Consider the following 12,757-nt stretch of genomic DNA (forward strand, 5'->3'; position numbering starts at 1 on the left):
TTCACAAATGTGCACGTGTGTACACATACATTGGATGTATGTGCATGCACACCGACATGCATGCTTGCCTGTGCCTCATAATACAATCATAGGATTACTTGTATGCGTGCAGGTATGGACTCATATGTGTGTTACATACACATGCATGCAGTCATGTGTGTAACCATATGCATGTATGTGAACATGTATGCATATAAAGTGCACATGCTTTGCATGCACACATACATAGACACATAAATGTTTGTAGACAGCATAGATCTGAGCTCTGAAGCCACCCACCAGGTGTCAGCTGCCTTCGCGCCCCTGGTGGCCAGTAGCAGCCAGGACAGGATAGAGGGAAGCGTGGGATGGGGCGGGAGCTGGCAGCCACTGACCACGCCCCATCCTTTCTAAAGAGGCTGCGCCTGTGCAGACGCCTCCAGCACACGTGGGACTCCAGTCTCACCTCCACGCCAACACGGACCAACAGACTTTTAGTTTCTGCCAGTGTGCTGGGTGTGGAATGGAATCTCTTTGTCTTAATTTGCATTTCCATAATTACTAGTTAAAAGGAATAATTTGAATATGTTTTATTGGCCATTTGCGTTTCTTATTCTGTGGATTGCCTATTCATGTTCTTTGCCCATTTCCTATTGGTTGTTGGTAATTTTTTTATTATGAATTAGTTATGTGGCTTATCTTTTACTTCGTTTAATGATATCTAAATATGCAAATTTAAAATTTTTAATGTACTCAAATGCATTAATATTTTTTATGGTTTGAGTTTTCTTGCTTATAAAAGCCTTTCCTACTCCAAGCTCTCAAGTACATTTTTCCTTATGTTGTTCTAAAAGTTACAAAGCTTTGCTTTTTTCATTTAAGCCTAATTCACTGGGAATTTATTTTCGCACACGTGTGGTATGAAGAGCCTGAGTTTTCCAACATGGAATAACGAATGTTTCCAGTGACGGAATCTTCCGTCCCCACCGCCCCTCCCCATGGACCGCCCGCGGCCGGTTCACATCAGGTATCCGCGCTCTGCCCACCCGCTCTTTTCCAGACTGAGACTCCCGCCGCCTTCCTCCTCGCCGTGTCTGTTAGGGCAGGACACCCCTTCCCGGCTCCTTTCTCAAGACTGTCTTGGCTCTTCTTGTCCGTTAGCTCTTCCATCTGAATTTTAAGAGAAACTTAAAATTCCTCTTTTTTTAAAGCCTCATTGTAAATTTCATTGCAGGTGATTGAATTTGTGGCTCGATCTAGTGAGACTTGTCATGTCTACAAACTGTATCCTCCAGCCACGAGCTTGGCCCGTCCTGTGTAATAACTGCACATCTGAGAGGGCCAGTCACAGGGGCTCTAGTTTTTTCGTTGAAAACCTGAATGGGATTTTTTAATTTTATTCTTTAGTTGGTTATTGGAATAGTGTGTGTATTGACTTCCAACCTGCAGCCTTGCTGAATTTGTGAATTTCTTGTGTTACCAACATCAGCCCATTAGCACAGTTCTCTCTCCTCCTTTACAACTCTTAGCCTTCCTAACTTCCTTTTCTCTGCTGACTGCATTGCTGCAATCTTCCTTTTCTCTGCTGACTGCATTGCTGCAATCTTCATAAAATCAAAACTAGAAGAAGGTGGGTGGGGAAATGCCTCCAGAGCCACGTCCAGTGACACAAAGCAACTCATGCATTGCTGCCCCTGCTTGTGAGATGTTTGGCGAATGAGTGTGAAATTTATTGAGTTTTTTTCTAACCTATGAAATTGACGGCCCTTTCTGTCTTTAATATGTTAATGTGGATGATTTTCTGACATTATACTTCTGTTCCTGGGATAAACCCTACTTGATCACAATGTGGGGGGCAGGAAGCTAAATTAGACTCTGTTTAATGTGACCCTAAACTAGCTGCATGGTTTCTAATTTACAATTCCAAAATCAAAACTCTGAAAACCAAAGTTTTTTGTATGTTTGTGGTAAACTCATCTGACAGATACTAGAACCTAAGATTTTGTGTCCACTGAAATTTCGTATGTTGAACCTACCCCCCAATGTATTGGTGTTGGGAGATAGGCACTTTGGGAGACAATTGGGTCGTGAGGGTGGGACCACCACGATGGAATTGGTGCCCTTATAAAGGGACTCTGAGAGCTCCCTGCTCCCTGCTCCTCCCACATGTGAGCACTCAAGGAGAAACGCCATCACTGAACCGGAACCCCTCACCTGACATCAGGTTTGCTGGAGTCCACATCTTGGACCTCCAGCCTCCAGAGCTGTGAGAAATCAGTTTGTTATTTGTAATGCACCCAGTTGTTTTGTCATAGCAACCTGAAGGGAGTGAGGCAGCAGGCAAACCTGGGCAGAAGGGACATGGGGCTGCATCAGTATTTGCGTATTGGTTGTAGATCCCGGGGAAATAACTCATTATTCCTTTCAAACATCTAAAAAATTCTGAATCCAACACCCTTTTGCCCAGGACTTGGGTGCAGGACTGGGGCCTGCACTTTTTTAAAATATACTTTTATTGATTTCAGAGAGGAAGGAAGAGAGAGATAGAAACATCAATGATGAGAGAAAATCATTGAGTGGCTGCTTCCTACATGCCCCCTGCTGGGGATCAAGCCCACAACAGGGACATGTGCCCTTGTCCAGAATGGAACCCTGGACCCTTCAGTCCACAAGCTGACACTTTATCCACTGAGCCAAACTGGCTAGGGCTTGGGCCTGCATTTTACTTAAGATTTTGAAGGGGAACAAATGGCCCCCGAGAGCATCCAGGCATGCTATCATGGGCAGAGTATCTTTAATTACTGATTTAGTCTCTTGAATGGTTACTGGTTTGTTCAAAATTGCCACTTCTTCATGAGTCCATTTGATTACCTATATCTTCTATAAAACCGTACACTTCATCTAGTTCCAGCTTTATTGGCATGAAGTTGTGCTCAGCCTTCTCTTATGACCTAGAACCTCTGTCCTGTCCTCAGAAACCTTGTTGCACTTGTCTATTTAACTTTCTCTTTCGTTTGCTAAAACACTGTGTCTCTTTCGTTTCATCAACTTCCCATCATCGCTCTTCCTTTCCTGGTGGCTCCCGTTGGCTTCTGGCTGGCTTGTTCTTATAAATAAATCCCAGGTCCTTAGGCACCACCAGTCCCAGACACTCTGTCATCTCCACTTTCATTTAATCTCATTTTCAATCCACATTTTCTCCTGCTCTCCATATTATTCTGCAAGAACACGGACTATGTGATTCCAGTTCTTTGCAATCTGAGGCATCTTTTGTGTTCTTCTACGCAGCTGGGTTTTGTTTCAGAGCCCAGAGATTGAAAAGAATCTGTTAGATTAAATTTGTTGATTTGGGTCATTTCAGAGCCTCTGGCCCCCCCGTATAAGACATGTTCAAATCTCCACCATGCACAGCTGTTTGTTTTTCCCTATCACTCTGTCAAGTTGCCCTGCATATATTTCAACATTATGTTCTTTGGCCCATATTATATTTGACTAGAAGCCTGATGCATGAAATTCCCCACAGCCCAGCCTGCACCCTCTCCAATCTGGGACCCTTCAGGGGATATCCAACTGCCAGTTTAAGCCTGATCCCAGGAATCGGGCCTTAACTGGCAGTTGGACATCCCTCTCACATCTGATACTGCTGGCTTCTAACTGCTCACCTGCCTGCCAGCCTGATCGCCCCTAACTGCCCTCCTGCCAGCCTAGTCACCCCCAACTGCTCCCCTGCCAGCCTGGTCACCCCACCCAGCCTGTTGATTGTTACTGTTAATGTGATGGTATCCTGGACAATTTGCATATTCCTCTATTATTAGGTAAACTAGAGGCCCAATGCATGAAGATTTGTGCAAGAATGGGCCTTCCTTCCCCTGGCTGCCAGCACTTCACTCTGGCCAGCTGCCTTTCTGCCCACACTGCCCAGTAGCCCAGAGCAGCTGGGGTGGTGCCAAACACCTGCATCATCACCTGTGCATGCAAATTAACCTGCAATCTTTGTTGGGTTAATTTGCATACTCACTCCTGATTGACTGGTGGGTGTTGTGAAGATATGGTCAATGTGCATCTTTCTGTTTTATTAGTATAGGTTATTATATTTTTTGGTGGATGTCATTTAGCATCTCTTTCCCCTATTTATGTTTTTTCCTTAAATTGTATTTGTCTAGAGCCCTGGCTGGTGTGGCTCAGTTGGTAGGAGCATCATTCATGCACCAAAAGGTCACAGGTTCAATCCCGGCCTCTCTCACTTTCTCCCTCCCTCTCACTCTCTCTCCTCCCCCCCCCCCTCTCTAAAAATCAATGAAAAATGTCCTTGGGTGAGAGTTAAAAAATAAAAATTATATTTGAGGTTAATGTTGCTATTCTGGGGGGGCTGGTATGTCAGTGGCCATCTTTGGAGTCTTTCATCACCAATTTGGTGTGGTGTGTGTTGTGTCTCTTGAGCGGCATCGCTAGATCTGATGCAGCCCGTTTACTGTTGCGGATGTATGAGACTTATTTCTGCAATCTTATTCTGTGTGTCCTGCCTACCATCCTAGGGATGTTTGCTTTGTTGTTTTTGCCTCCTCTTTTGTTGTGTGAATAACCTTCTCAACTTTTTTCTCTTTGATTATTAGGAAATTATAAATTATGTTTCTATTCCTTGAAAACCCTTAAAAATTTTAAATACCCACTATAAGGTCTATAGTTCTTCTTCCAACCAATTTTATGGTTTAGCAACACAGGGCCACCCCTGGCCAGACAAGGCTGTCCCATGTTGAACCTTCCTCTAACACCTGCCCCGCTATCATCCTGGTATTTCTTCAGAGTTTCCATTTTGTTTTTGGTTTTGGACACAAAAATTAATAGGTTCTGTTTTTATACAATCATTAAGTTTCTGACATTTTACCAACTTCTTGGCTCAACAGATTTCATTTTACTAAAGAATTCTCTGTAATAGTTCTCTTAAAAGCCTCTGAGTGGGAACTCGCTTAACCTTTGTACACGGAGTCTTTATGTTTTCCCTCCTCTTGAGTGACAGGCAGTGTGGTACCAGATGTAAGCCATTTTCCTCTGCATCTCTGCTTGCTGGCATCTTGGCCTTTGTGGCTTTCAAGTTCACTGGTCTTTTCCCTCTGATGCTCTTAAGGTTTTCTTGTCCTCCACCCAACACGCTGTCTACACAGGTGGTAGCTCAGCGTCCTGCAGACGAGCTGCCCTGGTCCCCGTGTTCTCAGCACGGCTCCTGGGCCCTCCTGTTCCCCGAGCGTCCTCGGGGCGAGATGCTCCCCTCTGGACGGAAACCCACACTGAGGTGCGCTCAGCCCTGAGGGAACGCACCTTCTGTGAGTGCAGCTGGAGAACCTCCTCACCGCAGCCAGGCCGCTCTGGTCCACACTGACCGCAGCGTTCTGACTGTCGCTTTGTCCGCTGTCACAGAGCCTCGGCACCGATGGGCTTGCTGACCGGGGCAGGCGGAGGGTGGCCCCTGCACCCTTCCTCCGGGGAAGGCACTGCTCAGTGGCGGCTGCCAGTTCCCTCAGCCCCTGTGCACACCATCGCTGTGAAGGGGGGCCGGCACATCCCAGAGGAGCTTCACCAAGTCCTGCTTCTTCAGAGTCCCCTCCCGTACTCTCCCCTTCCCCTCATCCCCCTTCCCCCCCGCCGGAGCTCGGGCATATCTGTCCGGTACCGTAACTCATTAAACCCAGGATTAACTAGACACAGTCCAGTCCTGTCCCAGGGAGCCCCCTCTGGGGGACAAGGCCCAGTGGGCATGTCTGCTGGACCCCAGCTGGCCACACCCCCCTTGGCGGGGAGAACAGGACTCCTGCAGGGTGCGGGGAAGCGGTGCCTGAAATGAAATCTGGGTCCTCTCTGGCAGGGAGGAGGGTGCTGGGCAGGGGCGGGGCAGGGCACAGTCTGGAGAAGTCACAGGATGCAGAGGGCCGCTGGCTGGCAGGAGGGGGAGCCAGGAGGAGAGTGCTGGCTCTGAGGGGAAGCGGGTGGAGCAGGAGGAGTCTGGGACGGTCCAGGTTCCAGCCCAGCAGCCTGGATGGAGGTCCAGGAGAAGGAGTGGCAGGACAGAGAGGAGGGACAGTGGGGGCTTACGCTTGCTTGGCTGAGCTTGAACTCCAGAGGGTGCTAGACACAGCCTGGAGCCACCAAACACTTCCAGGGGAGAGGACTTGGGAGAGGGGTGGGTGCTCCCAACACTCAGGAGAGCAGGGGGCATCCGGAACCAGGAGAATGGCTGGCACAGGCTGATTCTCTCCCAAGAGGCGAGGAGGCTGCTGGCCAGGCGCGCTCACCGTGGCCTCGATGCCCTTGCCTGGCGGCTGAGTTGGCCCGGCCATGCCGCTGGCCTGAGTCCTGGCCGTGGGAGGCTTCTGTGCCACCCACCAGCTCTTGCACCAGCATGGGCATAGCCTCCCGGGCCTTCCTGCCGGGTTCACCTGTCTGGAGGAGAAAGGCCAGCAGGGAGGGCCCGTGGCCCAGACCCAGGTGTCCAGTACCTTCCTCCTGGCCCGTCAGTGGAGAGGGGAACACAGCAGCCCCCACGGAGACCCTGCGCCTGGGTGAGCCCGCCTCCCACCAGTGGCCCCAGAATAGAGGGCGAGATTAAATGCAGCAACGATGTCGTCAGACTAAATTGATTTCATTACAGCAATTGATTTCATCTGAATGGTCATTAATGTGATTTATACGGCTGTTTGGGATTCTTTGCTCCCAAATCTGTCAGCAGTCCACTTGCTATTGATTGAAAGACGATGGTGCCGGTGCCCAGTGGAGCAGGCTGGGGTGGGCGGGGCTCTGGTGGAGGAGGTGCTGTGCCAGTGGCCTCCCCGGGCCCCGTGGGAAGAACAGTGAGGCAGGAGAGGGGCCCCATGCCCTGCAGACCCCCAGGCAGCCCATAGTGCCAAAGCCCTGGCCTCCCCTCTCTTTCCCTCCCCCGGGCCCGGAAGCACCAGCCACCAAGTGTCCCACCTGCCTGGAGCCCATCGCCAGCTTCCTCCAGGGACCCCAGCCCTCTGTGCACCGAGGGTCCTCTGAGTCGGCCGGTGGTGACTGAGCGGGAGACAAACGCTCTGAGGCTGCTCCGAGGAGCTGAGAGCTGCCAGGGCCCAGGCGGCTTTGGGAGCAGAGCCCCCTGGTCTTTCAGGAAGATCCGCTCCTGGCCTGCTGTGTGAGGCCAGGCTGGGCGTTCACTGCCAGGCCCAGGCCAGGCAGCCAGGGCGTGTCACCGCGATGGAGGCCCAGCCTGGTGTGCAGCGCTGAGCGGCTCTCACACTGCCTTTGTCCCACCCCCGCTTCATCCAACATCTCACCCAGGCCTGTGCCACTCCTCCTGCCCACCACGCCCTCCTGCCCAGCTCAGAGGGCAGCCATCACACCTGCCCCTCTCCTGGTCCTCCGCACCCTGAGGCTCTGCAGGTGAAGGGCGGGGGTGCAAGAGTCTTGGGATGAAGGGTCTTGGATGCATGCTGGCCCCAGCCTTGGCCCTGGCATGTGTTGGTGATGGTTTTTCCCACAAAACCAAGTTGGGGTTTGGGGTTGGAAACGGCTTTTATGACTTGCAAATTGCTTTAAAGCTCAAGCCTCTGAGCCCAGCCTGTTCTCTGGCCTGCCCGCCACCTAGTCCTCTCTGCACCGCCCCTATCACTGTGGCCAGGCCTGCTCCCCGAACCTCACTGGTCCTCCCGCCCTTCCGGGCAAGGCAGGGGCTGGGCTGACCCGGCTCAGCCCACAACAGAGCCCCTTGGCAGAGGTCATGCCCCCAGAGCACCTGCACGGGGAGCAGGCTGGCTGGCTGCAGGGCCAACACCAGCAGGGTGAGACCTGAGGCAGCCCAAGGCCCCCCTGGGTGGGTGTGTGTAGGAGTCTGTGTGACCCCGTGGCCAGCAGCCCTTTGATCCCACTTGGGAAAACAAGGGTCCATTCAGAGGGGGAGGGACACGGGGTGCAGGGTCACATGGAGGCTGCATTTCTGGAGGAGTGTGTAGGGGACAGATGTGTCCAGGGTGGGGGTGAGAAGGGCCCATTACCCTCCCCACTGACCCCTAAGCAGAGATCCAGCAAGATGGAGGACCATTCCTGGCCATTGTTCTCACTGGTTAGAGCCTCAGCCCATACACCGAAGGGTCAGAGGTACTGTTCCCGGTCAAGGGTGGGTACCTGGGTTGCAAGGTTGATCCCAGACCCAGGTCAGAGCATGTGCAATGTGTCTCTTTCTCAATGTTTCTCTCTCTCTCCCCTTCATACCACCCTCCTCCCTCCCCCTTTCTTTAAAATCAATGTAAAAAAATGTCCTCGGGTGGGGATTAACAAAAATAAAATGAAAATGAAAAAAGAGGACCAGGCTGCTGGCTCCACCTGGCTTCCCTGGAGCCACACTGCCCTCTGCTGGTGCCAGCAAGCATGGAGGGAACCACTAGAACCCAGGCCCTCCCCTTGCCTAGCCGTGCCACCCTGGCTGAGCCCCTCCCCAGTGCCCAGTCCCCAGTGCCCAGGCAGGTCTGGCTGGGGCTGATTATCAGCCAAAAGACAGGGAAACCTGGCAGCTGACCAGATTCTCCATCTCTGTGTCTCGGTTGCTGTGCAGGTGACTGCTCAGCAGGACAGGGCCTCAGTGCCAGCAAACAGGGGCTTGGAGCTCAGGGAAAGCCCTGGAGGAGCCTGCTGTCCAGGGTCCCTCTGGCCCAGCTCCCTGTAGAGCCAGGACCACGGGTCACACGGCATCCACAGCTCCTGGCTCCTCAGGGCCACAGGCCCTGCAGCTTCTGTCTGCTGTCTGTCCATCTATATTTTCTGAGCACTCAAGAGGAAAAACATAGAATGGCGGTTCCGCATTTATTGGGGGTGTCATTGGTCTTCTGACAAAGACAATGCCCCCCAAACCTGACGGGTGCCGCCTGGACCCAGGAGGCCTCTGCCTGTATTGTGCCCTGTGGCCGCCAGAGGGCGCACAAGGACGAGAACTGGGGCAGTGACACCCTTGAGCTCCCCAGGCCAGAAGCTGCCTCCAAGAGCCACCAGCCTGGCCTCACCTGCCCCTCGTGTCTCTCCATGCCCAACACTCCAACCCACCCCTCCATCCTCTCTGTGGCACCTCACTGCCCTGTCTAGGCCAGGGGGGCCTAGGTGGGGTTCAGGGCCCTTCCAGATCTGTCCCACCCCTTCATCCCTCCAACTCCCCATCCATCTGCCCCCACCTTTACCAGCTCCACTACACCCTGCGTCACCATATTAGGGTTTGCTTATGCTTTAACTCTTCTGAGAGGGTCTTTCCTCAGCACTGAAGCCCCAGAGCCTGGCACAGAAGAAGGAAGGGAGGAACGAAGGGAGAAAGGGAAGGAACGAAGAAGGGAGGGAGGGAGGGAGGGAGGGAGGGAGGGAGGGAGGGAGGGAGGGAGGGAGGGAACCAAGCTGTGACCGAGGTCTGAGGTTCAACCTCTCTCCCAGACCTCAGACCAGGTTTGAATATGGAAGGGCATGGGCCTGGGTTCCCAGTCTGGTCCTACATACATCCGCCTCCTCCAGCCTCCAGGTCCTTGTCACATGTGGGGTCCAGAGGGTCCAGCCACATGTGGGGTGGGAAAGGTGCCTGAAGTAACTTTAGCCTTCACTGTGATGTGCATACACTTTTAAAAAATATTTTTAAAAAATATATTAGGGTTCAGAGCCCTTCCAAATCTGTCCCACCCCTTCATCCCTCCAACTCCCTGTCCACGGGGAGCTGTCCTCTGCCCAGCCGCCTGGTGTCAGGATCACCTCCTTGTCCAGCTTCTCCCGAATGTCCTCCCCCGCCCCATGTGCACCCTCTCTCTACCCCGCCCCCCGCCATGGCAGCCGGACCCGGGGCGAGCAGGTGCCCAAGGAGCTCGGTCACACCTGGCTCTCCCCTTGCTGCGCAGTCCTGCCCGGGCCCCTCGCAGAGTGGACCCGTGGACACCGGAGCCCCGGGCGGCTGAGGCCGTGTGGGCTCTCCGTTTCCCCCAGGCCAGGAGCCAAGCCCACGCTCGGTTAGCACCAGCTGGTGCTGCCAAGTTACTCAACCCGAGTGCTCGTCGTCTCTGTTCACCAGAACAAGTTCCTGCAAAATCAGTGGCTGACACAACGTGGAGTTATCGTCTCACTGTGTTTTAGATCTGCGCGGGCGTCTACGGGGCTGGACCAGGTCGCCTGTTCCTGCCACAGAGGCTAACGCTGGTGTCCGCTGGGCAGAGCAGGGAGGGGTGGCGGTGGGACCTGCTGCAGACTCCTCCGGTCCTTGGCAGGACCAGGTCCTTGTGGTTGTAACTCAGAGGGCGTTTCCTCAGGCTGCGGGCTGGGCCATCCTGAGCTCCCAGAGCCCTGCCCGCGGCCCTGCACCGCCAGACCCGCGCCCACCTGCCGGTCCTGTGCACCGGAAGCTCCCTGCTGCCACCCTCCCGCCAATGTCTCTGCCACCGGCCAACCGCTCTCTGCTCTAAGAGCTCATGTGACTGTGTTAGATCTGCCCAGACAATCCGGGATCATCTCCCACTCCTGGGTGCAGGTTTGATCCCAAGTCAGGGCATATGCAATGTGTCTCTCTCATTCAGTCTTTCTCTCTTTCTCTCTCTCTCTCTCCCTCTCTCTGAAAAGTCATGGAAGATGACTTTTCACAGGTCCTGTCTTCAGGGCAGGCACATTTTGTCCATCTCAAGCACCTGCTAAGTAAGCTGCAGTGTCCTTACCTGCCCTGAGAGGCCCCTGCTTCAGAGGGCTGTGTGTGTGTGTGTGTGTGTGTGTGTGTTGTGTTATAATTGTGTTTAACTTCATATAAAGCTGCATACTATACATGATCATAATTCTTACTCCAAAGTAAATAATCACATTATTATTCTAAAGTTGTAATAGCTTCATCTGCTGTTGAGGACAGTCAGTGCCCCCCGCCCCCGCTTATCATAAAAAAAGTTGAAAACCCCACAACAGAGAAGTGAGCCCCAGGGTTGGCCCCTGCCACTCTGGCCCCCTGCCTTCCACCAGGCACAGCTGGCTGCCCTCTGGGCCTCTCCAGACTCTGCACCCGCCCGACCTGCCTCCTGCCAGCGCCAAGCGCCCCTCGGAGGAGTGGAGCTCCCTGCACCCTGCCTGGTAGGCACTGGTGGGCGGTGAGGTCAGTCCTGCCTAAGAGGCACTGCCAGGAGGGGTCACCCAGCAGAGCAGGGATGGGCGGCCTGACCTTCCTCAGGGCTCTCACAGCCCAGCTCCGCTCTGGCCGAGCACCTCACACACCAAGGCTCCGGGCCAATAGTGAACTGGGGGGGGGAATGTAGCTGCCACGACCCCCCCTGGCACCTGGCGGGGAGGGCGATCTGAAGCCTCCAGCCCCCCAGGCCTGCGCCCCGCCCACAGGCCCGCCTCTGGGCACCCAGCCCAAGGCTCCTCCCTCCTAGGAAGTCCCTAAGGCGGGAGGAGGGAGGGTTGGGTCCTGGAGATGACAGCCCGGAGGCCTGGGACATCTGAGGGCAGCTGCGGAGCTGAGAAAGGAGGGGGCGGGCCAGAGTGTGGGTCAGGGCTGCAGTCCTGGGGTACTGGAGGGGGGGAGGGGAGCTTAGAGGGCCAGCTGCCCCTAGCGAACCGTCCCTTTGTGACTTGGGGTGGGCCAGCGCCCAACAGGACCCCCTGGCTCATGGAACCCAACCCCAGCCCTTGGACGAGGAAGAAGCAGCTGGTGGAGAGAAAGACTGCCCTGGCCCAGGGTGGGGCTTCTCGCCAGGAGCTCCTGCCCAGCCTGGCACCACACCCCTCCCCCGTGACCCCTGCACTTGGGTCTCACTCATGGCGGAACCCAGCTTCCCTCCAACCAGAGGCTGGGGGGAGGAGGGGGGTTGTTGGGTGGAAGATAAGGCCGGCAGCTGAGAGAAGCAGAGGGAAGATGGGAAAGCAGTGGGGTGGGGAGGGGCGGCTATCAGAGGGCCGGCTCCTGCTTGTTACCCAGGGGAACAAGGGCTGCGGCTTCCCGGTGGTTCAGCCACTTCCCTCCCGCCCCGCCCCCACTCCTGCGCTGGTACCAGGAGGCAGCCACCCAGAGCACTGAGGGCTTCTCCTGTGTCTGAGGGCTTCTCCTCCTCAGGCAGGACGGTGGCCCCAGGGTTTGCTCCCCAGCCCCAGGGCCTCAGCGCCCGGAGGTGGAGGGGCTCCCGCTCCCCACCTTGGCGCAGTGAATGCCAGGGATCCAGTCACTGCCAACGCCTCCCCCAGGTGGCCTGGCCTCCATCCAGCGAGGCCAAGGGCACAGATGGAGCTGCACCTGCTCGGCAGCCCAGCAATCTGGAGAGAAAAGCAAGAAGCCCTTGCCTGCTCCTGTGACAGACCCAGACAGGGCTCCCCAGGCTGGGCCAGGGCTGGTCAGCAGCCCACTCCCCACTGCTCTTGCTCCTCAGATGCATGTCACCCCCAGGGCCCTCCCGCCCCTGCTGCCCTCTCCCCACTGCTCGGCACACGCTGGGCCTGAGAGGCCGGCAGGGCTTGGAAGAGCCCTGTGACCCTAACCGGGTAACTGCCGGCAGAGGAGACCAGAGACGGAGGGCTCTGGCGGGGTGGGAGGGCCGGCTGGGTGCCTGGCCTTCCTCTGGGCTCGCCCCGGGGGTCTGCCCAGGAGAGCTCCCCAGCAGACAGCGACTCACTGGCACATGCGATTCAAGAGGAGCGATGCCAGTGCAGGGCAGTGACAAGCCTAACTGGGTGGTGAGGGGGCGCCATGAGGCAAAGCCCTTGAGGCGGGAAGAGCCTTCCAAGCAGAGGGAACGGCTAGTGCGAAGGCCCTGCCGAAGCA

This window comes from Pipistrellus hanaki (genome assembly GCF_964339955.1).
Source record: "Pipistrellus hanaki genome assembly, chromosome: 15".
Classification (NCBI taxonomy): Eukaryota; Metazoa; Chordata; class Mammalia; order Chiroptera; family Vespertilionidae; genus Pipistrellus; species Pipistrellus hanaki.